A 27,161-nucleotide genomic window follows, 5' to 3' on the forward strand; every position below is an offset into this window, starting at 1 on the left:
AGTATAAATAAGTAGTAAAATAGTGGTAACTTCCCTCAGGTCAAAGTCCCTTTGGTTTCAGGTTCCAGTAATAAAGTTCTAAATGTGAAATTCCGGGGATGGGTGACCCTGGGCAAGAAGTCTTCTTGGTACCATCATGTAGGCAAATGTATGGTCTGACTGTTATCCTGGCTCCGGCTGTGAGCTTCTTCCTTTCATTAATTCTTGAGTGGGTATTCCTATTTCCCCTGGGTTAGGTCTCGTTCCTATTTTTGAAAGGACTTGCCATGGCAAATCAGAAGCTTGAAGCCTCTCCATATTGTCCTTCTTCCTGTCTAATGTTGATGAAAGTCCTTGTGTTTACACCGCAATGAACCAGAACTGAGGGATTTGCCTAGTCTAATGTTGGCAGCAACTAGGCCAATGATATAAAAGTTCACTTTTCTACTGGGGGTGGGGAGTTGTTTGAACTGTTGTTTTAATTGTTTCATTTCTCCAATCTATTTTAGTTTGTGCAGTTAGTCTGAAACTCATTTTATTGCAGAGGCCTACAAACTCAAAATGGTCTCACCTGACAGGCACATCGGTCACATTTGTCTCTCTCCAGGGTGGGACCTCATACATCCCAAGTCTCATCCTGATCCTGGGCTTGACCTGTTAGATGTCACACAGTGCTACGGGTCTTAAAGAACACCATGAGGTGTGCCTTTTACATTTCTCTGGCTTCAGATCTGGAGCAGGCTGGGGAGAGAGCTTGGGGGGGAGGGGGGGCTCGATTTCCAGGCTGGAATACATAGTCTCCAAAAGTGAGTAGACAATTGTTAATTTTGAGGCCTTGGTTTAGAATATATTCCTGACATCTTTTTTCAATTCGTTAACACCTTTTCCTGCTACTTTGTACCCCCACCCCACCTCAGTGCTATATATCCACATAATGTAGTCTTTCTTGTTCTCTTTCCTCTAGGCATGACCTTGTCTGATCCACACTTTTTTGGCCATGTAAAAATCAGAGTTAATTAATTATTTGAGACAGAGCTGGTTGTGGGGGGCAGAGGGAGAGGTAGAAGCAGACTCATCCCGGAGCAGGGAGCCTGACCTTGGGCTCAATCCCAGGACTCTGAGATCATGACCTGAGCCAGAGGTAGATGCCTCACGGACCGAGCCACCCAGGCCTGTACCCTAATTAAAAGTTCTTAACTTTGTTGTGAACGGTGACTTTTCCCCTCTACTTGAGGGAAACCACGTTTATGACACAGACTTCCTTTAGTCACAACTAAAAATTGAGGTAGGAAGTGTGGTTGCTTTCCATATTTATTGTAGCTAGTTCTTTTCTAATCCTCTGAGGAGCAAAAAAGGCCACTGGATTTATTATATCATCCCTCACAAAGGTAGGTGGGCCATGCTTAAAATTTTATATATGTGAAATAAAATTGTGATCAGTGCAGTGTGAATAAGCAAAATTAATGAAAGGAAACCATTTACAAATAATTCAGTAGTACTCTCTCTTGCCTCCACCCCCACCCTACCCCCCTTTGGCTTTTTGCAAATCGTCTGTACTGTTTTTAGAGTTCGGGTGAGCTTCTTTATGAATCCAATGAAGTGGATAGGAAAAGAAAATGACTAAACCTTTAGAAAATTCTATGATTCTGGGTGGCTCAGTTGGTTACGTGTTCGACTCTTGATTTTGGCTCAGGTCACGATCTCAGGTTCATGAGATCAAGACCTGCTTTGGGCTCTGCACGGTGAAGCCTGCTTGGGATTCCGTCTCCCCCTCTCCCCTCACCCCTTTCTCTTGCACGGGTGCACTGTCTTGCTCTCTCTTTCTTAAATAAAAAAGAAAATTTTATAATTCTAACATACTAGAAATTCCTTACTCTGACACATTCCTTGTACATAAAATGGGCAAAAATAATACATTACGGTGATATTTTTGCAGCACTCGCCATTGTTTAACTCAGCAGGTGATTTTGAGTAAGGCTTCAAGTCATTTGCTGAGATTCCTTTTCCCGGTGGGAAAAGTAATATACTAGTTTGCAGCTCATTTACCATATGTAGTAATTTCAATCTAAGCCTTGCCCTAATCAGAGGGCATATACTTGATCATATGTGAATGTTATGGGTAAGTGTATAGAAGTGAGAGGAGACGTGGCCTATTTTCAAGTAGGTTTACCCTATAGTTTTATGCAAGGATGACATTTAAAGCAGTTGGTTAAAGCGAGGGCACCAGCTGATGAGAATGCCAGTCTTCGGTAACAGGTGGGTCCTATCGGTTTCCTGCTTAGCCAGGCATTAACCTGGGAGGTCTGGAGAATCCTGAAAGGGCTGATACCGGGGTAGGGTCTTGAGGAACTGGACTCAAAGCTGCAGCTGTTGACTAGTTTGTATGGAAGTATCTGAATATGTGATGAATCGGTTCACCTGCACTTGTGTGGAAAAGCGTTGTGGGTAGCGTAACATGTAAGTAATCTAAGTACTGTATCTTACTGACATTTAGGAGAAAGATTTGCATATATAGTAAAGGTGGTGATAATAATGTGGTCAATAAAGTAATTTTAAGCCTTAAAACATAAGGGTAATTTGGAAGCTTTTAGTGCTTAGTACCTAAAAGATGCACCCTATCGATTTTATGAAATCTAAGGACATAGGTCAACTTTTATGGGATCCAAGGAGTGTAGAATGACTTTAGACCACTTCCCTTGACTTACCCATGAATCTGAGGACCGTGGTCATTGTCTCCCAGTCAGACTTGCCCTCTCCCTACACCTCAGCTCTCTCTACCTACAGCTATGGAACCTGGCAGTAGGGGGGGAAGGAGGAGGGCCCGTGGACAGAGCTTCCCAGACGAGAAAAAAGGAATATGAGCAGCTCAGTGTCTTGACCGTCCATAGGTATTTATTTATTGAGCGCCTAAAAGCTGTTGTTTGTAGAGATGATAAACCAAGACCCAGAGTCTCGCTTCACAAAGATGAGCAGGCCGAAGAGCCGGACATGCGGCCTTACTAACTGGGGTTGGATCCCAGATCTCCTATCTGTTCTGTGATCTGAAGCCAGTTCCTTAACTTCCTGTGCCTCAGTTTCCCGGGGGTGGGGGGTTAGCCACCTCCAGCTCACTGCGCTGTGAGCAGCAAGCGCACGTACACGCGAGACCCCCCGGAGGCACCTGACGCCCCGTGAAGCTCGTGGGTCCCGGGGCTGTGCCCTCCGCTGGCGCCCCCAGAACTCCCTCCGTTAGAAGTGGGGATGCAGGGCCTGGCGGCCTCGGCACGGTGCACAGAGGCCTCCCGGGGGGAGGAGCTGAGCGCGGGGCGGGGGCAGGTGTGCAGAGCCACCTGGTTAGGAATGCACGGATCGCGAAGTGCCCGGGGAACAGGGGGAGGCGGGGCGGGTGCAGGTGCAGGTGCAGGTGCGGGGGGCGCCGGGGGCGGCCGGGCTCCATCCGGAGGCTCAGCCGCTGGGTGTTCTGAAAGGGTCGGTGAACGGGCGGGAGGCGGCGGAGGGGACACGTGCGCAGGTTGCCAGCGTGTCGGGAGCCGCCCTGGGCGCGCGCCGGGCTCTCCGGACTCGGCTTCCCGGGCTGGCGGGGCTTGCACGGAAGCCCTTGCGGCTCGCGCCCGCTGCCGGGCCCTAAGGGGCCGAGAGGGTCCCCGGGCCGAGGGGAGGGGCCGCACCGCTGGCGGCCCGGGGCTCCCGCAGCGCGCGCACCTCGCAGCCGGCCGGGGGCGGGGGCGAGCGGAGAGCGCGGCGCGCGCATGCGCCGGAGGCCGCCCCCCCCCCCCCCCCCGCGGCCTTTCTTGGAACAAAACTCGCGCGGAGCCGGGGCGTTGCGCCGTTTGCGTAGACTGGCGCGGGCTGCGGCGCGGCGGCCCCTGCGCAGCTCGCGTAGCCCGAGGCGGGGCCCGGCGGGGGCGTGTACGCCCGCAGCGTAGCGCCCGGGGCCCGGGTGCGGCTGCGCGGGGGCCGGCGGGGGCCGGTACGCCGGCGGCGTAGCGCGGGGCCTGGCGCGCGGGCCTCGGCGGCGCACTTGGCGCAGGCGGCCTTGGTGAATAGGCGGCTCGGTGCAGCCGGGCTGGTACCGAGCGGAGAGGAGATGCACACGGCACTCGAGTGCGAGGTGACTATAAAACCCCGATTTGTTTACGTTCCCTCCCCCAGAACCGGGCCCGTGCGCGGCCGAGGCTGCGAGCCCGGGGCGGCGGCGGCGGCGGCGGCGGCGGCGGGGGGGGGGGCGCGGGGGTCGGGCCCGGGCTCGGCGGCGGCGGCGGCGGCGGGCGGAGCGCGCGGGGGGCTGCGCGGGGGGCGCCGCGGGCCTGAGCGGCCGCAGCCTCGGTCCGCGCGGGGGCCGCCGCCTCGCCGAGCGCAGCGGAGCGGGCCGGGGGCCGGGGGTCGGGGGTGGGGGTGCGGGGGGCCCCGCGGTGACCCCGCCCGACCTCCCCGGCCCGCGGTGCGGGGGGCGCCGGCCCCGGGAGCCTAACGGACGGGCCGCCGGGCTGTGAGCGGGAGGCCGCGTGGACCTCTGCTGCCGGCCGCGGGGCGGGGGGGGCCGGGCCGGGGCGGGGAGGGGGCCGGGGCGGGGGGCGCCGGCTTTGTTCCTCAGGGCCCTGCGGCCCAGGCGGCGCGCGTCCGGCGGGGGAGGGGGGCTCGCCGTCCTGGGGGTGCTCCTCCCATCCCGGGGTCCCCCCGCCGTCCTGGGGGTGGTCCTCGCCACCTGGGGGAGTCCCTGCCGTCCTGGGGTCCCCCCGCCATCCTGGGGGGTCCCTACCGTCTCGGGGTCTCCCCCTTGCTGTGCCGGGAGGGGTCCCTGCCGTCCCGGGGTCTCCCCCCTCCCCGCTCTCCTAGGGTCCTTCCCCCGCCGTCCTGGGGGTGCTCCTCCGCATCCCGGGGTCCCACCTGCCGTCCTAGGGGTGGTCCTCCCCATCCTGGGGATCCCCCACCGTCCTGGGGTCCCCCCCGCTCTCCTAGGGTCCTTCCCCCGCCGTCCTGGGGGTGCTCCTCCGCATGCTGGGGGGTCCCCGCCGTCCTGGGGGTGGTGCTCCCCATCCTGGGGGATCCCCCACCGTCCTGGGGTCCCCCTTGCCATCCTGGAGTTTCCCCCGCCATCCTGGGGGTGGTCCTTGCCGTCCTGGGAGGGTCCCTGCCGTCCCGGGGTCTCCCCCTGCCATCCCGGGGTGTCACCTGCTATCCTAGGGTCCCCCCGCCGTCCTGGGGGTGGTGCTCCCCACCCTGGGGTGGTCCTCGCCGTCCCGGGGTCCCCCCCGCCGTCCTGGGGGTGGTCCTTGCCGTCCCGGGGTCCCCCCCGCTATCCTAGGGTCCCCCCGCCGTCCTGGGGGTGGTGCTCCCCACCCTGGGGTGGTCCTCGCCGTCCCGGGGTCCCCCCCGCTATCCTGGGGTCCCCCCCGCCGTCCTGGGGGTGGTCCTTGCCGTCCCGGGGTCCCCCCCGCTATCCTAGGGTCCCCCCCGCCGTCCTGGGGGTGGTGCTCCCCACCCTGGGGTGGTCCCCGCGGTCCTTCCCGGGCTCGTGGGAGCTGCCCCGTGGCCCCAGCCCCGGGTACCAGCCGCAGCCGCAGCCGCCTCGGCCTCCAGCCCCTGTTCCAAGTAGCACAGAGTGACATTAAAGCACATACTTTTTTTTTTTTTTTTTTTTTTAAGTAGGCCATGTTGTTGTTTCTGTTTTCTTTTTCCTTGACTCTCACTTAAGGTATCGCTCGCTGCCGGGAAAACTCTGGTTTTGTCTGCAAGTTGGAGCAAAACTAACCCGTGACAGGTTTCCTGAGGAGCAGCCAACCCCGGGGAGGCTGGAGCTGTAGAATGTAGGTCGTGGCAGGGCAGCGGAAACGCTCGTTTAAGTCAAGACTTCTGTGTTTCAGGACTTCCTGCCCTACATGTTTCGGCGGCTTTGTGCGTCGGGCACTGGCTGCAGACTTTGGGGGCCGGTACCAGGCAATCCGGGCCCTACACCCCGAGTACTCTGGGGGGAGAGCACTAGGGACCTGACAAGTGGTGTGAAGACAGGATGTACCCCGGGGGGGGGGGGGGGGGGGAGGATAGGCAGGAATACAGCCAGGTACGCTGAAATCAAAATAATGAGTAACCCGTGCTTTAGCAGAGCATTAGGTATCGAGTAGTTTCGGGGGTAAATGCCTAATTTCAAACTGGTGAGGACCAAATGGTCTTCAAGGGGTTTAATTTGTAGTATTTCTTCCGATAAAAGTATTAGATGCTTCTGCACGTCACCGTGGTTTTGCCTACATTCGGAACTGAAAGAACAGTTTTCAGAGAGGAGAAATGTGTTGTTTTTTTTTTTAAGTCCAGATTCAAAAACCTGCAGTTTTATACACACACAGGCTGTGGTTAAGAAAGCTGGCGCAGGGATGACATAGGTGCTACTTCAAGAGAAGTGGTCAGGGAGGACCTTTCTAGGGTTGACACGAAGAGTACGTTGCGTGATAAGCTGGACTTGTTCTTCCCGTTACCAGTTGATGTTCTCCAGCTAAAAGCCAACAGAGCCCCCCCTTCTTCTAGCGCCTGATTTTGAAGTACTTTCAGGAGGCCTGGAGTATGGTACTGAGTATTCACTCTGGGGATGGGTTTTTCGGTTTTTCGCTGCTTTACGGAGAATGTAGGATATAGGCGTTAGCAGCAAGGGATGTTACAGTTAGGATATAACTAAAGAGAATTTACCTTGTTCTCCAACCTCTGTCACATACTGGAAAGGACTTCGGGTTTTGCGGTGAGACTTAGAGTTCAAAACTATGACCCGTTTATTAACGAGTTTGGTTACTTTGAGCAAGTTGCTTTACCTTAATCTTTTATCTGAACTTGTGCTAAAAAGCCCTCTTCATGGCTTTACTGCCATCTTTATTATTTATTTATTTTTAAAAGATTTTATTTATTCATGAGACACACAGAAGGAGGGACACAGGGAGAGGGAGAAGCAGGCTCCATGCAGGGGGCCCGATGTGGGACTCGATCCCGGGTCTCCAGGATCGCGCCCTGGGCCCAAGGCAGCCGCTTAACTGCTGCGCGACCCAGGGATCCCCATACTGCGATCTTTATGAATGACATAATGAAACAAAGGGCTGCAGAAAATTTTAGTTCATTTTACCTTCTTTTCTCCGTACAGATGTTTCAGTTTCTCATCAGGGTTGAAGGAGTACTTGGTCTTTAACTCTGATAACTTGAGGTTTGACGGTCTCTACTGGGCCGTTGCCGGAGATGCAGTTATCCTATTTGGTACTGTTCTGTTACATGTAATAATCCATAGAATTTTTTTCTGCTTCTCATATTTTTTAACTTAAAATTCTACGTGTACATCTTGCTTTCCCTGTCTAAATCCTTGAGGCAGCACATACTCCCCAACTTTTTGTCACACGGTGCTCATGACGTTATTCAGTGGATGTGCAAAGTTTGCCTGTCAACCTTCTAAATGAAGTTTAACAGAACTTAAATGTAGCATTAACCCGAAGAAATACGTGGGATAAAAATGTCAGTCCTTGTCTCTGTAGTGCTCACCTCAATGGAAATGCCAGGGATGTTGCTTTTATCGAAAGGACAGTATTTTTTTTTTAATCAAAAGGACACAAGGGGTAGGCCCCTGGTAGGCTCAGTTTGTTGAGTGTCTGACTCTTGGTTTTGTCTCAGGTCATGATCTTGGGGTGATGAGAATAGAGCCCCAAATAGGGCCCTGAGCTTAGCTGGGAGTGTGCTTGAGTTTCTCTGCAGCTGCCCCTCCACTCGAACGTACTCTGAATCAATCAATCAATCAGTTCATCTTAAACATGGTAGTGGTGTTTTCCAAACAGATTCACAATATGCAAGAGAAACTACACAGTAGGACATGGAAAGAAGTGTTGGTGATCAAAGCAGAAAGCTATCCTTTTTCCTTTATACTAAGTTTTATAACCCTATAAAGTTGTCTTTCATTATAATGTAATTTTCATTAAAAATACCAACCTTGGCCTAAAGTTTACCTGGTAGAGGAATGCCCAGGCGGTCCCAGCGGCTCGATGCTGCCCCCTAGTGTTTGATTCCCCTTGAGGTTTTCTTGAGCTTTGCTTTTCCTTCACCTTCATCTTTTCCTGAAACGAAATCTATTTAAATTAGATTCTGTAGTGCTACATTATATCTAGACTACTTTGGGGTTTCCTCCAACTGGTAAGTTGACTAATACGATGGATGTAGTAATTTTGAATTGGTTAACTCTGGTTGCTCTTAGCTTCTGTAGTTTTCCAAGTGAGTTTTGGGTGGAGATAGGACAGTAAAAGGCCAAGTTTCAAAACAGGAGGAAAGGTATATGTTAGAGAATTTAACAGGATTTCCTGTTAAAAATATGTAGTCATATAAACCCAGGTTTCACATTAGACCAGTTATCAATATGCTGAACTGTCTTTTTCTTTTTCATGAATTTTGTAAGTTCTGTGAGTTGGCCGTGCAAAATGTGTTCACTAGGTATGAAGGCGATTTACGACTCAAATTGTGAAGTTTTAAATAACAATAGCATCGAACTTACTTCCAAATGTTGAAGAGACCACACAATGTTGTTAAAACAATACATTGATTCTATGATATATAGCAGTGTCAAATTTTATTTTTCTGTTATCAGAACATAAGATTTGATTGCTAGATAAAGGGATTGGATATTTAATAGATTTTTAATACTTGATTTTTCATGTTAAAAGTTGTTATCAGAATGGGGTGCTGGTGGGTGGCCGTGGTTACAGATTTTAAGTATAAGGATAAAATCTAAAATCTTACTCAAATAGTATTTAAATTGTTTTCACTGAGAGTTAGTGGTAGATGATTTTATAATTACCTAATTTTATAATTATGTCGTATAATTATATTGCAAATATTTTACTGCTGAAATAGAGGGAGATATGAGGATAACACTTTTGCTGCCATTAACATTTCTAACTGCCATGTTTACACTTAATAATATGTACCCTACTTTTGGGGATCATCTTCTCCATTCAGAAAAGTGGTTTTGGGGGATTAGAAGAGTGAATCAGAATGTTGTAAGAAGTATCTTTGTCTTACTAATATAGTAAGATTATGTCATAAGGCCAGCAATAAGAATTACTATGAACTATGTATGAAAGTTATTTTTAGTCCTAGAGTGATTATCTTAAGACTCATCAGTCACTGATCACTTCAGTTTTTAGATTTATTTTCATTCATATAGAAGTTAGAAAGTATAAATGGTCTTCAGTTGTAGTAACAAAATCACAAAGGTATGCATCCCATTGTCCTATTAAACAAACAAACCCATATCCGTGTCCTCACTTAAGCTTTTTTTTCTGAATTCACTTTATAAATTTTGTGAGTTTCTGAATTTTAAAATCCTGGTTTTTCCCCTACAGTTGTCTGCAACTTAATATGTAAATTAAGCCAAGGGTCAGCAAGCTATGGACAGTGCACCAAATCAGCCTGCTTTTGTAAATTAAATATTGGAAAACAGCCTCTTTGTCCACTTAAGTATAGTATATGGCTGCTTTTGTGCCATGACGGCAGAATTGTGTAGTTGGCCTTAGAGTCTGCACGGCCCACAAAACCTAAAATAGTAACTGGATTTTTAAAGTCTGCCAACCCCTGCATCCTGTTCTTAATGTTTTATAACTATTTGATATGTTGCTAGTATTTAAAATAGTTAAGTTTTCTTAGAACCTATATGAGTTAAAAACTAGTAGAAAAACATTGAAATAGAAATTTGTGGGTGATAATGTGAGTTCTCAGTTTTTGTTTTTTTAACCTAAGTAATATAGATGCTTTTTGTTTCTTCCTCTTTCCATTTTCCCTCTATGGGAGGAATAGCACCTTGATTGTGTTTGGCGCTGGAATATGAAGCCCGTGGCCTTCAACCTTGGGTTACTAACGCCTCAGTCTGTCAACTGTTGATACTTACGGAGCATCTTTTACAGTTTACCTTCTCTACTTTAAAAGGTGGTGGTGTCTTCCTTGTACCTCCTTCAGAGCAGAAAATGTTTCATGTTTATTTTTATGCCTTCTCCCCTGCCCCCCTCCCCTTCCTTTCCCTCCTCTTTCTTCTCTCCTCTCATAAAGAACTTCGGATTGCATGTTTACAGGCCTGTGAACAGCTGTGTTGTACCTCTCAGTACACCTCTGCTTAGAATGAATTATTACTCTATTTTGATTATAGGGGAAGAAATATTCATGCTGTTATGGAGGAACATAGCCTCTAGATGAAGGGGGCTATGAACGATTGATTTTATATGCTTTATCAAGATAAATAGAATAATATGTTATTACATTATAAAACAATGAAATCAGTAAAATATATTAGTAATACATCCTATCTAACTCTAATATTCATTATACGATTTTTTTAAAAGATTTTATTTATTCATGAGAGACTCAGAGAGAGGCAGAGACACAGGCAGAGGGAGAAGCAGGCTCCATGCAGGGACCCCGATGCGGGACTCGATCCCGGGGCTCCAGGATCAGACCCTGGACTGAAGAAAGGGGCTAAACCCCTGAGCCACTCAGGGATCCCCTATTATATGATCATATATAAACTTGGATTATATAACAAAACAGAGAAAAGTTAGGTATTACATAGTCTATATTATATATTATAAAGCAGTGAGATCATGTTTTCCATTCCAATGTATCTTTTTTAGTCCAGACTTCATCACTTGTTAAATGTTTGGAACACACTTTTTAAGATTTTAAGTTAGTATACTCTAGTTTTTTTCAAATAGAGCGAATAATTTGATGTACTTAGCCAGTGTAAACAGCAAGTTTATCTCCAAGAAAGTAACCATACCGATTTAAAAAAATGAGGAAGGAAATCAGAAAGGTATGTTCCAATCAAATCACTGATTTTAGGCAAAAAGTGCTCTTTAAATTCACTGTAAGGGCAGCCCGGGTGGCTCAGCGGTTTAGCACCGCCTTCAGCCCAGGGCGTGATCCTGGAGACCCGGGACCGTGTCCCACGTCGGGCTCCCTGCATGGAGCCTGCTTCTCCCTCTGCCTGTGTCTCTGCCTCTGTGTCTCTCCTGAATAAATAAATAAAATATTTAAAAATAATAATAAATTCATTGTAAATATTATATGTAATTTAATTTATAACTTATAAAACAGTACAGCTTTTCCTATGAAGATTTTTGCCTAACTACAAGTACTTGAAGATGTATCGGAGTCATGTTAATTTAAATTTCTTTTTTTTTTTTTTTAAAGAAGAAAATAGTATTGGGAGCAATAAGTTCTTAAATTTAGAAACCATAGAAGAAATTGCAAAAAAAATCATGTTTCATTACATGTATATGAAAACCTCTGTACATACATGAAAGGGAAAATATTATAATCAAAATAAAAAGACACTGCACAGAACTGAAGGTGGTGTTTGCAGAAAATATGACAAAGTCATGTTATATAAAAGCTCACCTATGTTGGTAAGAATATTGAGGCAAAATAATAATGATAAACATCTAAATAAAGATAAGGCAAAATCTTTATTACAAAATTAATAGTACCAAGTACTGAAGAGGATGCTATGATCATACTGCTGGTGGCAGCATAACCAAACTTAATTTCCTTAGAAACCAATTTGAAAGTATGTAAGAAGACCTGAAAAGCGTTAACATTTTTTTGTAGTCTTTTCCTACATCTCGAAATTATCCAAGCAAGTAACCAAAAATAATAGCACAAATTGAAATTAAAGTGATTGCATATTGTGATTAAAACTCTATACAAATATTTGTGAAAATCTTGAAACTGTAAGTAATTCACTTCCACATGTGACAAAATGTGATTTTGTTTAACAAAAGCTTAAGATTTATAATTGCTGGCTTTTATTTTTAGTTTTTTTTTCTTTTTCTTTTTCCCCAGTGAGTAATTGCAACTTGGTTTATTTAAGCCTGTTTTTAGTTTTTTTCAATCAGAGTTGTACGTGAATATAAAGGATTAAATAGTTCCATGGAGGTTTTTTTTGTTATTTTTTTTAGTTCTATGAAGTTTTTAGGGAAAAGGAAAAATCAGTCCTCCTGGTCTTCCTTCTTTCATGTTTTTCTACCTAGAAAGACAGGAACTCCTTTAGTTTCATTAGTTGATTATTTTGCTCTTCACTGCCATGTCTTCAGTATATTCATTATTGCTTATTGATTTTCAATTTAAGTCATTATTTGTTAAATGAAAGATGAAGATTTACCATTTTTCCTCCTCTCAACAAATCTCCTCCCACTTTCTATACCCTTGTTTTTCAGTACAATTATTGTGTAATTTTGGTTTAGAACAGTATGTAGTGTTCTATTTTTGTGACTAAATGTTACAATATCAGGTATTATAATAAAACTATTTTTTTCTTTCCTGCACAACTTTGTTTTTTTCTGGCATTAATGCTTACTTTTCCTTTTTATTTTTCTATGTGCATATATATCACAGAATCTCAGCTCTGTGTACCTGAATGTAGCTCCTATAAGAAAGGGAAATGTGCCCTAAAAAGACCATTTATGGAATAATTTATAGTTTAGTTTTTTTTTTTTTTTTTTAAGATTTTATTTATTCATGAGAGAGACAAGCCAGAGACACAGGCAGAGGGAGAAGCAGGCTTCTTGCAGGGAGCCTGACATAGGACTCGATCCCCAGACCTGGGTGAAGACAGACACTCAACTACTGAGCCACCCAGGCGTCCCTAATTTATAGTTTTCTTATATGTTGGACATTGTTAAACTTAATAATGAAGATGATTGCTAATTGGTAATGACATTGGTAGTTTGCTATAAAAAAATTTTTTTTTAAGATTTTATTTATTTATTCATGAGAAACACAGAGAGGCAGAGACATAAAGGGAGAAGCAGGCCAGGAGCCTGATGGTGGGACTCGATCCTAGGACCCCAGGATCACAACCTGAGCCAAAGGCAGACTCTCGACCACTGAGCCATCCAGGTGCCCCACTACTGAAAATTAAGTAGGTTTGGCATTTGAATTACATTTTTGTAAGATTCTGTTAAGTGACAGAGCTGAATCATCACTTTGTTCAACAATTAAGAGGACCTTGATGGCTTAAAATACTGCAAGGACACCTAAAATTAATCACACAGAAAGCTGCTACGATGGGGAAGATGTAGCTTGTGTTGTCATCATCATCAAAAAATGTTATAAATGCTGTAAAAATGTTTTTAAAATGTTTATAAAAAGATTACCCTGGACATTCTTTGATTTTTTTTTTTTTTTCCCTTCCCAGTCCTCATGGAAAGGAATTCTATTAACTGGCAGTGCTTCTGAATGACAAGCTGGTGCAAAATCAGGGACATGTAACAGTGACACAAAGGTTAGAGTCATGATGAATGGACTGATAAAAATTTGAGCGTGGCAGTGACTATTCTTAAAGTCAGCTGCCAGTGGTGATGAGTCAGTCAAGCATGTGTGCCTAATTCAAGTCCTAAGATTAACACTACTAAGTCCTCTTCATGATGCATCTTATGTAGGTTTAAATGCATTTGGTATAAAAGAGGTTGAAGTCTATTTACAGGGTAGCCTAAAGTCATAAACATTGTAGTAGTTTCAAAAGGCATCACGGTATTTTGTGACTAAGAAGAGCCATTACACTTACTAATGTCAAATGTTCTGTGTATTCACAAGTAGCAGAACGGACACAGGAATATAGGTGGCTTTCAACAGTATGGTTCCAGGCTCCCCATAACAAAAATATAGAGACTTGAGTTAGTTGTTTTGATATGCAAAGAGAAGGTGTAGGCTTTGCACATGAAAGTTTAAAATACAATAAAGATGATTTGATATGCCGATGCTTGATTTGGTACACTTGAGTCTAGGCTCAGATGTTTTCATTCTCTCCTGTTAAAGTTAATGAAACGGGCTTCACTGAATTCCACCCAAGCTCACGTAGAGCATGCATCTAACTTTTTGTATGTATGAATCTCAGTGGAAATATGAAGAGATTGAATGGTGCTTGCTTGTTGGGAAGAGCTGCATTGGCATTCCAAACTAAAACTGTGACATTCGTAAATTAGGTATCTGGTCAAGTCAGGTAATGAAGAAAAGCAAACCTTGAAGCTAATGAAGATTCTGCTGTTCTGCTGAGAACTCATTACTGAAATAATTTTATGCCTTGAAAAGGTTTTTTTTTTTTTTCTCTTATGCCTTGAAAAGTTTTATAATGTCAGTGAAACTAGTATGTTGTGATGATTCTTTTCTACTTCTCAAATACTAGTGAATTGGGTACCTTTTGTAATCTAGAATTGGTCTTGGTTGTACTAATGCTGAATGTGCATTTTTGAATATTCTTGCTAATGCTTTTTCAGAGAAATCAAAACAAAGAGACTGCCTCCCCCCCCCCCCCCCGGTTATATATACTTTTTGGAAGTTAAGTGAAAGATACATAGAACCATATCTAATAGTAGTAATACCTTAGGGTGATATACTTGCTTTACAGAGCGGCTTTATGTACATTAGTTCAATTGATGGATAAATGTAGGTGCTATGCCCCTGCTTTGTAGATTGGGAACAGTGACAGGCCTGGGATGAATTAGAGACCAAGGTTTCTAATCCCTGGTTCTTTACTATGTACAAAATACTGTATTCAGCAGGTGTGTCAGAAATTGGGTTTAAAATGGGCCCTAGGGGATCCCTGGGTGGCTCAGCGGTTTAGCGCCTGCCTTTGACCCAGGGCGCGATCCTAGGGTCCTGGGATCGAGTCCCGCATTGGGCTCCCGGCATGGAGCCTGCTTCTCCCTGTGCCTCTGCCCCCCCCCCATGTCTGTCGTGAATAAATAAAATCTTTAAAAATAAATAAATAAATAAATAAATAGGTCCTAGGGGATGCCTGGGTTCCTCAGTCAGTTAAGCAGCTGCCTTTGGCTCAGGTCATGACCCAGAGGTGCTGGGATTGAGCCCTGTGTCAGGCAAGGAATTTGCTTCTCCATCTGCCTCCCCCCGGCCTCATGGGCTCTCTCTGTCTGAAATAAATAAATCTTTAAAAAAATAAAATGGATCCTGGTTCTATTGCTATTAATAACTTGCACTTAAATAGCATATAACATTGTAATAAGTAAAATGGAAAAACGTTTAAAGCTTTTTCCACTTCAAAAAAAATACTTGTTATTTTACATGATTATCATAATTACTGTGAAATAGGACAGGGATTAATATCCCCACGTTACAAGTGGTAATAAGACTTAAAGAGGTTAAGTGATATGCACAGCAACTCCTAGTGAGTTGCAGAGCCAGATCTTTGAGGTCTTGGGTTCCTAGAATAGTGTTTTGTCAGCATGCAAACAGTCTCATCCTGTGTGTACGCTGATGAATTACGTGGGGAAACTAAATTGGTATCTGACTACCAATATAGGGAAAGATTAATGAAGTCATTCAGTGGTGTAAATGCCAGTTTATGTGGTTCAGGACATAATATAGAACCAATTTCTACCATGTTTAAAGAAGTCCTATAATGAAACCTTTTTAAAAAATGAAGTTCTTTATGAAATTGGGATACTGTGTACATTTATTAAATGAATTTTCACATTAAGTGTATTTAAAGCATGACATATAATCCAGATAACATCTTTTAGTGGTGTTTTTTTTTTTTTTTTTTTCTTTTGATTTTGCTCTCCTTTGTTGGCCTTCAGAATACCAGTCTGGAGCATTGAAATGCTTAGTTTTAAAACCTTGCTTAGTGGGGCACCAGGGTGGCTCAGTGAGCTCAGGTCATGATCTCTCGGGGTCCTGGGATTAAGCCCTCCATCCGGCTCCCTGCTCAGCAGAATCTGCTTCTCTCCCCCTCTGACCCTCTGACCCTCCTCCTCACTTGTGTTTTCCCTCTGTCTCAAATAAATAAAATCTTAAAAAAAAAAAAAAAACCTTGCTACGTAGTTGATAGTATCTTTCCTATGATTCTGTGTGTGTATGTGTGTGTGTGTGTGTATGAATGAGAGAACGGAGATAAAAGCTACTGACCTTTCATTTGATTTTCATTTTCCTTTTAAAAAATACTCTCTAGTTGAAGTCTTTTTTTTTTTTTCTTTAAGTCAAATGTTGAATAGATTATACACAGGATATGCTACTGACCCTCCCAGTAACATCAACCTGTTGTTGGAAATAGAATTATTTTAGTGTCTATTAGTTACTTTTTTTATGTTAATCATTTTGTTGATTCATTTATTGATAATCATATTGAGTTTTTTAATATTAACTTAAGTAATAGGGGACAGTTTGTTTTCCCTTTAGTAGTGTACTTTGGATATTAGTACATCAGTAATTAGTAATTATCTCACAGTGTTCTGGTTTTATGATATACAGATATGCTGGTGTAGTAGAAAGAGTCTTAGACATTCAAGTCAGGGGACTGCCACAACTTGAGGTATCACCTTAATCATGTATACCTTCTCTGGGTCTTAGATTTCTACTTATAAAATAAGAGTATTTACCTGGTATACTTAAATATCTTTTTATCTTAAACTTTCTGTGGTTCTGTCTGTATGAAATAACTATCTTCTTTAGATAAAATATAGAAAGATTTTGTAATGTTAGCAATTAGTGTATATTTCAGTTTGTTCTTGATATAGGTGTCTAATTTTATTTAAAAATTTAAAAAATTGTAATTTGGCACTTTATGCAGGAAAAAGTACCATAGGAAGCCTACAATTAAAGATGTTTATTTATCTTTTAAAGATTTTATTTGTTCATAAGAAACACACACAGGCAGAGACACAGGCAGAGGGAGAAGCAGGCTCCATGCAGGGAGCCCGACGTGGGACTTGATCCCTGGTCTCCAGGATCAGGCCCTGGGCTGAAGGCGGCGCTAAACCGCTGAGCCACCCAGGCTGCCCATTAAAGATGTTTATAAGCCTTTATAAAAGAACTTGGTATGGAGATTATCAACTCTGCTTCTGTTTCTTTTAAGTGTAATCATCTAGTTAATAAGCAAGATCCTTTGGTTACCAATAATAACTTTTTTCTTTCTGGTTAAGACATGGATTTTCTATTACAGTATTTTTAAGTGCATATGAAAACTGGTGAAATTAGATCTGTAGTTATATGGGTTATCAGTTTCTTGCTTTTGAAAATGTACTGTTATTATTTAAACATCATTGGGAAAATTGGGTAAAAAGTGCATGGAAACTGAACTGTTTTTACAACTTATATCTTAAATTATTTATTATTTTTTAAAGATTTTATTTATTTATTCATGAGAGACAGAGACACAGGCAGAAGGAGAAGCAGGCTCCATGCAGGGAGCCCAATGTGGGACTTGATCTCTGGTCTCCAGGATCACACCCTGGGCTGAAGGTGGCACTAAACCGCTGAGCCACCTGGGCTGCCCTTAAATTATTTTTTTAATTTTTAAGAAATATTTAAATTTTTTTAGAGAGAGAGTGTGAGTGGCGGTGAGGTGTGGAGGAAGGCAGGGGGAGAGGGGAGAGAGAATCCCAAACAGGTTCCACACTCTGAGCAGAGCCTGGCACAGAGCTGGATCTTACGACCGTGAGATCATGACCTGTGCCCAAACCAGTAACGAACCCATTGAGCTACCCAGGTGCCCCATATCTTAAATTATTTTAAAATAAAAAGTTAAAAAATACATTTGTCTTTGGAGATGGTTAAATATAGGTCTGTTTGTAGAAGGTACATATTGCTGATTTTATTAATTGAAAGTTGAAATATCTATATACTATATATATATTTATTTTATTTTATTTTTAAGTAATCTCTGTACCCAACCTGGGGCTTGAACTCACAACCCCCAGATCAAGAGTTGCATGTTCCACCAACCTAGCCAGCCGGGCACCCCTGAAATACTATTCTTCAAGGATTAAAAATTATTTTGTCTGGGGATGCCTGAGTGGCTCAGTCTCTTAAGCATCTGACTCTTGATTTCAGCTCAGGTAATGATCTCAGGGTCATAAGATCAAGCCCATGTTGGGTTTAGTGCTCAGTGTGGGGTCTTCATGAGATTTTTTCCTTTCCCTCTTCTCCCCCTGCCTCTCCCCCCACTCTCAACCCCAAGAATCCTCTTTGTGCTATGGTTAGAATAGGATCCTTAACTTCATGGAATGCTCGAGAAACTCAAGTTGTGGTTGAGGCTGTATTTCCCGATATCCTTGTAGCTGATTGAGGCCATGTGACTAAGTTCTTGCTATTGGAATGTGAGAAGCGATGCATGCAATGTCTGCTTCAAAGAAATTTCTGTACCTGGATTTTGATTTTTTGTTTTACAGCTGATTGGGATAGCTCCCGTGTAAGGCTGATGTATCTCTGACTGAGGCAGAGCTATTCCCAGACCTAGAGCAGTCATCTTGGACTGTTTGAGAGAGAGAAATAAACTTGATTGTTTAAGCCACTGCACTTCTGCAAGAGATCTTTGCAGTAGCTGCTTAGTCCACTCTGACTAATGCATACTTCATCCAAATGACTCTCAAGCACATTTGTATGGAAGTTCCGAACTGAAGTTGCAAAGTTTATGAATGATTTACTTAGAGAAAAAACATTTAACATATGTTTAAAATTATACCTATGATGTCACTCATGTATTTGCATTCCTGCAGTACTCTTGGATATGAATAATTAGAGGAATCAGGATATTTAGAATTCTTGGAATAATCTAATTTGAGTGCCTTACATTTAAAACATGACAAATGACCATTTAAATCTCCTATAGACCACTCACAGTTTTTTGTGTTTCGTGTGAAGTTGGTAACCAGAGGGTTAATGAGACCAACAAGCACACTGCAGACCCTTTTTGTTTGTTTTGTTTGCCTTTAAATATCCCTGATTCTCCTCCTTGGGGAGGCAGATTTGAGGCTTGCTCTTCTTGTTTGCCTCTTGAATAAACCCTCTCCTTGCTGCATACTTGATGTCTCAGCGATTGGCTTTGCTGCATGTCTGGCATACAAACTTGGGTTATGTATTTGGTGAGCCAACCAGGAGTTCTTTGCCTGTGGTTTGTTGGCCCTCAGTCAGTAATGGGAGTCTAGTGCTGCCTAGCATCTGTGTCCTAGGGACCGTCCCCAGAGCCCTATTTCTACAGGGTACCATCGACTTTTGGTGCTTAATTTAACTCTTGTGGCAAGGAACCTGTTTTTGGTTTGGACAGGTGTCTCTTGGTAAGTGCTTAATGTGCCATGCTCAGCCTGTGAGCTTATTTCTTCCTTCCATTTGGTTTGGTTCTCTTAGATTTCTTTCTCCCATTTGATTACCTCTGAATGGGGGGTATGGGTTCTCTTAGCCTTCTTGTTTAAGGAAAGGCTGATTGGAAGTCATTTGGTTCAGTTGGTGAGGCCTCAACTTTCAGGGAGGAACCAGTGCTCACAGAGGTATGATGGACTTCATTTGGTTTAATTGTTGCTGCAGCTTTTGGTATCTTTGGACAAAACTGGCTATGTTCTAATTGGGAAATGACAGTATGATTGCCACATGCAGGCCTTTGGGCTGTATTCTCCAAAATTGGGCAATGTTTAGTTATGAATCCATGAAAAGGAAAAAAAAAATCCTGTTTTTGTAACACTGCTTGGCCACAATATTTATTAGACCTCAGAGAAAAGTGATAAACAGATCCATAAATTATAATACTATCTTGCAATGAGACTTATTTTTTTAAGTAGTCTCTAAACCCAACGTGGAGATCCAACTCACAACCCTGAGATTAAGGGGGGTAGGCATGCTCTACAAGGGAGCCAGCTAGGCACCCCTAGGTTTTATAAAAGGGCCTTTAATGAGGATTTTGTTTGTATCTTATTTATATATTTGTGTATCTACAAAAGTTAATGTGAGGTTATTTTTATCCCTCCAGATGGTTTTAATTAATTTGTAAAAGAGCTCTGGTTAGATGATTCTTGGGCAAGTGCTTCTAAGAATTGGGCATTCTAAAACCCCAAAATGGAAACTAACCCACGTGTTTTCAAGTCTACGTGATCTGGGGAAAAATTCAGTATTAAAGATAATTTAAGGTTGTTAAATGATGTTAAAATAGGTTGTCAGCATTAGATATAGAACTTTTTGTTCTGCCTGTGTTTACCAGAAGTGAGGTAGGCTCATGTTATTTCTGTTGCAAAATTTGTTAAAAAAGGAAAAAAAAAAACTTTGAAATAATTCTAATGTAATTAAGACTACTGGAAACAGTTCTGTATGAAAAGAAAGTGAGACTCATTATTTAAAGAGGAAAATCCTAGGATACAGTCTGAATGTAAAAAGGAAGAAAGTTTGTGGGAAGGGAATCTTCGGAAAGGAATTTTGTGCACAGTTGGGATTAAGATTATGGAGATTAGTATGTAAAAAAAGTTTCTTAGGGGCGTGGTCAACACCTGGGAAAGGAAAGGGAGAGTGGAAAGCAAGATTAGGCAGGAGCTGAGCATTGATACGGTATCAGCAGAAGCCCTAGCTAATATCTAAGTTCCAAAAGTTGGATTGCCCTTAGAGCCATCCTGAATTGTGGCCAAAGGCCTGGACTTGTATATCCTCATATTGAACAATCAATGGATGTGACCACCTGGGAAGAGAGCATGCTCTTAGCAGGGCAGCTGTCTTCAGGCAAGGCAATCCTGATAGCCTTTGAGAGGTTCCTGCAGCTGAGAGCCTTCTTTCCTGATGGAGATTCTGATCAGCATATCCCATTATCCACAAGAACTCCAGTCCATGCAGTGTCCTGCGTGTCCTTGTCTCACTAAGTGTATATCAACGGTGGGGGGGGGGGGTGATAGGAATATAAGGAGGGACTGCAAAAATTTTTAAATTTTTTTTTAAATATTTTATTTATTCATGAGAATACACAGAGAGGAGAGAGAGGGAGAAGCAGGCTCCATGTAGGGAGCCTGACATGGGACCTGATCCTGGGTCTCCAGGATCACACCCTGGGCTGAAGGCAGCGCTAAACTGCTGAGCCGCCAGGGCTGCCCTAAATTTATTTTATTGGAATGAATGAGTCTTAATATCAGAAATACCCTAGTATAAGATTGGAATTTGGTTTTTCTGTTAAAAATAATATTTTTCTTAGATTATTTGTCTAAATTCTAACCAAATGTTTTCTTTTTTTTTTAATGATTTTATTTATTTATTCACGACAGACACAGAGAGCTCTAGAGACAGAGACACAGGCAGAGAGAGGGGCAGGCTCCATGCAGGGAGCCTGATGTGGGACTCGATCTCGGGGCCCCAGGATCACACCCCCGGCCGAAGGTGGTGCTAAACCCCTGAGCCACCGGGGCTGCCCTTCTTTATCTTTAATCTGCCTAGAAAAAACTCTCTGTACTTGCCTTTAGAATCTCTTATTGCCACCTTGGCTAAATAGATCCATTAAATACTAAGTTTTGTCACAATCTATAATGCTATTTAAGCATGTTCTTTAAAACCTGATATTTAAAAAAAATAAAAAATAAAAAATAAAACCTGATATTTCTGACAGACTTCCCAACTTCACCTTCTAAGTAGTCTTTTTGACTAATGAGGCTGACTTTTTGGTATATCAAATTACATGGGAAGCATTGTCAAATAAGTAATGATAGACTTTCTTAGGTTGTATAGGTGAATGCAATAGCTGTTTCAGAAATTATATAAAACTCCTAAGGTTTTGCTATATCCTGATGATGTCATCGCTTCTAATTGAAGGGTGTATCACAGAATTTCCTTGTCAATTACATGGTAATGACAGATATCTGATACCTCTAAAATCATAAAACCAAGAATTTCCAGAACTATTGGGAAAACTGCATTATTTTTGGTGGAAATGAAGGTGATTTTAGAAGTTATGTTTCAGTAGTACACATTGGTGGATGTTAAAGACAATTCATCAGAACTGGGATCTAAGTGTTAGTTGTTTTTCAATAAAACTAGTCTGTATCCTGAATTCTGGTTTTCTCAAATATCTGGCTAAGACTTCTCCAAACTTGGGATAAACTTTCTTATCCCAAGTCCAGAGAAAAGGAGAAAAATCATTGAGAACTAAAACTTCCTTTTTTCCTGAAGCCCTGCAAGCTGGAGCTGACACCTTGAGGTAAACTTCAGAGAAAATTGCCACAATGGCCCATTTTTGTTTTAGACAATCTTCATGCCTGTTGCTGTATTGGCCACTCAGATCACCAGAGACATACAGATAATTGAACAAGTTCATTCCACCTGTCTTCATTTGATGGATCTGCCATTGGAAAATCCAGACCTTGAGATATTCACAGAAGCAATTTTATGGATCAAGAATAAAGAAGAGCTAGATACATGACCCATCAGTTAGTATTCATTGCCGACATTACCAGAAATCAGATTGCTCAATTGCCTAAGGGAATAGGCAGGGACGTTAAGCCACAGTTAGTGGCCCATACAGAGACTCCAAAACCCTCTGTAATGGCTTTAGTACCAAAGACTTAACTCACCAGTATTCTGTTGAAAACCTAAGAAGAACTGAAGAATGGAGTTTTGGACACGTTACTGGCACTACCTAGAGCCAGCTGGAAATATAATGAACAAGGGATAATCCTTATCCCAGAACATCTTGTAGTTGTATTTACCAGAGCACCCCAGATGGGTGAGATGTTACTCTCCAGTGGATCTAGAAGTATATTGTGGGTCCCAATCTTCAGAGACCTGTCAAAAAACAGTGAAAAAATGTGATGTTTGTGCGAAAAACAATCCTAAGACTGGACTCCCACCAGTTCTAAAAGGCATACCACTTAAGAGGCCCCAAACCTGTTGAAGACTGGCAGGTGGACTTTACCATGATGCTACACACAATGGGTAATTTTCAATATTTGCTAGTATTTTTTTTTTTAAGATTTTATTTATTCATGAGAGTTGCAGAGAGAGAAGCAGGCTCCATGCAGGGAGCCCGATGTGGGATGTGATCCGGGGACTCCACGATCATGCCTTGGGCTTAAGGGAGGCATTCAACTGCTGAGCCACCCAAGTGTCCCTATTTGCTAGTATTTGTAAACACCTTTTACAAGTTGAGTTGAAGCTCTTCCATGCCATTCAGAGAAGGTATCAGAAGTTGTCAAAACACTTTAAACAAAGTCATTTCTGAGCTTGGATTGCTGCTAACAATTCAGAGTGACAGTGGTGCAGTATTTACGGTGAAAGTCACAAAAGCAGTGTCCCGTGTGTTGGGCATGCAGTGACAATTACGTGCTTCATGCAGACCTCAATCAACTGGGAAAATGAAAAAATGAACCATATACTTAGAAGAACTTTGGTAAAGATTTGTAAAGAAACCAGTTTAACATGGGGGGGAAAAAAACCTTGCTAGTTGCCCTGCTCTGAGTAAGTGACCCCTAACAATAAGCGTGGTTTAAGCTCCTAAGAAGTATTCTATGGAAGACCCTTTCTCCACGCTTTTTAGGACTTGGGAGTTTCTAACAGGGCTCACGTTAGGGAATTGGATACTATCAGGTATGTTCAATCTTGTGGAAATTCTTAACTGCTGTAATAAGTTTGCTTCCAGCAGCTTGATTTGTACCCCACAGGTGTGCCCTTACACTTCCTGGTCCTAGACTTGGTCTTATTTAAGGCCTGGAAGAGCAAGCATACAGAGGACCAACTCCAGCCTTGTTGGACAGGACCTTCTGTGGTGCTATTGACCATGATTCCTCAGTGAAACTAAAGGGAGTTAAGCCATGGATTCACCACACTCAGATGAAGCTGGTTCCACAAGAATCCACAGGTTTACTATACCCTTGTCGGGAAGGAGAACCTCAAAAAGAATCCTGCTTGGATCAGTGAGCCTCTGATGGACCTAAAACTATTTAGGAGAGCTAGTCCAAAGAAATCATTTTTCTATTGTTTGCAACCTCTCAAGCTTGAAAAGATAATCTACCATTAGGATTTTGCCAACATTGGTCAGGGGTGGCAGTCTTTCTCACTGTTGAATATATCATTCTGAACCTGGCTCAGAGTATGACCACAGCATCCAAGTAGTAATCCTCATAACTTCTTTTGGTCTAATTTGATGCACTCCATCAGCTTAGAGACAGGTTAATCAAGTCATCCAGTTAACCACACTCCTTGCTTTCAAATGAAATCTTCAGTGATTCTGCAGAATGAAAATATTGATCATCTTGAACTAACAGGAGTGCTGTGAGCATCCCTCGGTTTCATTTTATATGTGGATATGAATATTTTTCTAGGGGAACTAGAGTGTAAAAATCTCAGTTAATGTAGAATGCTGAGTTTCAGTTTGTATGTTGGAACTAAAGAATATTTCTAAATGAGTGCAGAGAGTTCAAGTCTTCTAACTCTGATCTTCTCCCCCTTTCAGCTAGAAGTAACTAGAGCGTTCATGGTCCCAATTCCCTCAAGAAAGGAATGATCAAAAGACAGTGGGGATTGATACAAGTGACCAAAGGTTAACGGGACTAATAAGTGCAGCTGCAGCTTTTTACCCAGACCTTTTTTATTTGCCTTGAAACAGCTTTGTCAATCTCTTCCTTAGGGGAGGCAGATTGAGGCTTGCTCTCGCGTCTCCTTGTCTCCTTGTCTGACTGCTTCTCCGATAAACCCTTTTCTTGCTGCATACTCAGTGTCTCAGTGATTGGTTTTGCTGCACTTTGAGCATAGAACTTGTTTGGCCACACATGGGGTCAATTATTTGATGTTGCCTGAGAAAATATATGTATGTTTTATTTCTACCATTGGTACCTATTCATTTGACAGATAATAAGCACTGAATAAACCACAAGACATTTAACGTATCAGATGAGTGAAGCAACATTCACTAAGAATAGTCTTTTTTCACTAGCATCTTCTAGTGGAAAGTCAAAGTAAAATGCAGGGAGTGTAACTGCCCTCTTAGTAGTGATTGTCTTAATTACCCATGCTCTTTCATCTTCATTATTGTACAAGCAAAATTAATATATTTTAAATGGTGACTTTATCCATGAAGCTATATATGAAACTGATGTGTTTGGATTTAAAAAACCCAAGCCTCATACTTAATGTAGCTTTTAATATTAGAAAACATTATAGATTTATTACTTTTAATAATTCTTAAGCCACGTATGTTACATATAATTCTACCTATTTTATTTCAAGGAATCCCAAGATTCAGTTGACTGTAGTATATCATTTTAAATAAATAAGAGTGTTTGATTTACTTGTATTGATTGTAATTCTCACACGTTGGCTGTCTGATTCAGACTGGATAAAACATTGCCGAGACCTACTGACAGAGTTCCTGATTCAATGAGTTTGGATGGGGTGCAAGAATTTATATTTCTAACAAGTTCCAAGGTGACTGTGATGCTGCTTCTGCTGCTCCTACAACCATACTTTGATTAATCATGGATAGAGGTTATGTGATCTTTTCAAACTAAAGAATACGTAGAAGAATATAACCTGAATCCCATTATCCTGCTCTAATAAATACTAAACGTTTTGTCACAATGCTTCAGATCTCTCTCTTTTTAAGAAATAAAACCCTGCAGATGCAGTTATATGTGTATACCACCCTCCGTCATCTGACTCTCCTCTTACTGAGAGGTAACCAGTCCAGAATGTAATCATCCCTACGTTAGGTTCTTGCTACCTATCGATATATATACCCCAAAAGTAAGATGTTTTGCATATTTTTTTATTGTGTTCAAGTGATAGGACATGTACCTTTTTGTTTTAAATTGTTTCTGAGATTTGTGCATGTTACATATTCCTTCATAGTCCTACATTTATCATTCCAGTGTAATTTTTAATTACATAAATATAGCACATTTATTTTATCCATTCTTCCACTCTTGGGCATTATAGGTTTGTGGCAGGCACTAATTATTACATAATTGACTGCCATTCCTTATTTACCTCCTTTTTCTTGCTTTGAAGCCGCCATGTTCTGTGAGTACTTCCTCTCATGTATGTAGGGGAGAGAACATTTTTCCATTCCCAAGGGAATAAATATCTATTTGTCTAAGTCACAGTAATTTATTCCTTTACCAGTGATTGGTTTTGGCTTGGGTATGTAGTACAGTCCTGGTCTAATATATGTGAAGGGAAATCTAAGACTTTAGGGAAATATTTTTCTCCTTGGGTAAGAAGAGGTATGAAGAGAAATCCTCCAGCTTTGGATATAGTTGTGCAAGGATGGAATGGTTGTAGCAATAGCAGTTCTTTGAGACTCTGAGGGGACAAATCTGAGAACTTGGGTTTTTGATCATGCAACTATCTTGGAACCACCCATTTCTGCCAGCTTTTTTTAATGTGAAATTCTTTTCTGGTGTTCCGTTATTACAACCAAAATATCCCATTATAAGGTAGTTAACATTTAAGAACCCCCCCCCCAAAACAAGACTGCAATTAACATTCTTGAGTTTGTCTCCTGTGAGTGTAAGAGTTTCTCTAGGATAGATGGATTGATAGAAGTGGAATTTTGGGGCTATAGAGTGTGTTCACATTCACATTTAGTAGATGTCAAGTTGCTTCCCAAAATGATTGTACCTATAATATAAACTCCCATCAGCAGTGTATAATAGTTTCTATTTCCCTTCGTTAGATCTTCGCGTAACACATGTTGTCAGATAATAATTTTGTCTGTTAATGTTTTAGTGCATTATCTAGATTAGTAATTATGTTGCTTTTCAACCAGCTTTTTTTTTTTTTTAAGATATTTATTTAATAACTTTAGATAGTAGAAGAGGGAAAGCTCCTGAGTGGGTGAGGCGGAAAGGCAAAGGGAGAGAGAGAAGCAGACTCCTTGTTAAAAATGGAGCCCAGTCTCACAACCCTGAGATCACCACCTGAGCAGAAACCAAGAATTGGGCACTCAACCAGCTGAGCCACCCAGGAGCCCCTGTCCTCTTTATATCATTTGTAGAGTTGGCTGTGCAGTATTAGAGTTTTGTTTTTTTTTCCCCATATTGACCAATATGTTTTATATATTCTGGGTACTGATCTTTGATATGCATTGCTTGCATATGCACATTGCAAAGATTTTCTAGTGTGTGGCTTGTCCTATGCTTTGTCTATGGTGTCATTTATTGTAGAGTAATATTTAAATAATTTAATTAAAACTTTAAGGTTTGTACTTTCTGTGTCTTACCTGAAAAATCTTTTCCCTAAAGTCATGATAGTCTCCTAAATTTTCTTCTAAAACTTGTAAAGAATTTTACTCTTCACATGTATGTCTTTATTCATTTTAGAGTTAATTTTTGTGTATGGTGGGAGAAGAACAACTAACTTATTCACAATCGGTATTATTGATTTTCTTTCTGAATTCTTTTCTGTTTTTGTGCCAGTCCTGTGTTACTGTAGTT

At 42.3% G+C, this 27,161-nt stretch overlaps 1 protein-coding gene and 1 long non-coding RNA gene across 7 annotated transcripts in view; both read left to right on the forward strand.

Moving 5' to 3' along the window:
• The window catches only part of SLC39A10 (solute carrier family 39 member 10), a 136,464-nt gene that overhangs the window by 65,540 nt on the left and 43,763 nt on the right, over positions 1-27,161 (forward strand). Inside the window, exons 1-4 of one of the 6 annotated variants that reach the window (XM_035710787.2) lie at positions 3,924-4,090; positions 5,675-5,786; positions 9,781-9,915; positions 13,178-13,264. The exons of 2 other annotated variants lie outside the window; for them this stretch is intronic. The gene's annotated coding sequence lies outside the window, so the exon portion shown is untranslated. Of the gene's footprint in view, positions 1-3,923; positions 4,091-5,674; positions 5,787-9,780; positions 9,916-13,177; positions 13,265-27,161 lie in introns of those variants that run through there. 3 more of the 6 variants (XM_025442053.3, XM_025442051.3, XM_035710792.2) reach the window with 3 other exon arrangements.
• Positions 13,271-25,305, forward strand: LOC125754525 (uncharacterized). The gene is made up of 2 exons (XR_007409029.1): positions 13,271-22,665; positions 23,391-25,305. It is a non-coding gene; the product is annotated as an uncharacterized LOC125754525 (long non-coding RNA).

Source organism: Canis lupus, chromosome 37 (assembly GCF_003254725.2).
Source record: "Canis lupus dingo isolate Sandy chromosome 37, ASM325472v2, whole genome shotgun sequence".
Lineage (NCBI taxonomy): Eukaryota > Metazoa > Chordata > Mammalia > Carnivora > Canidae > Canis > Canis lupus.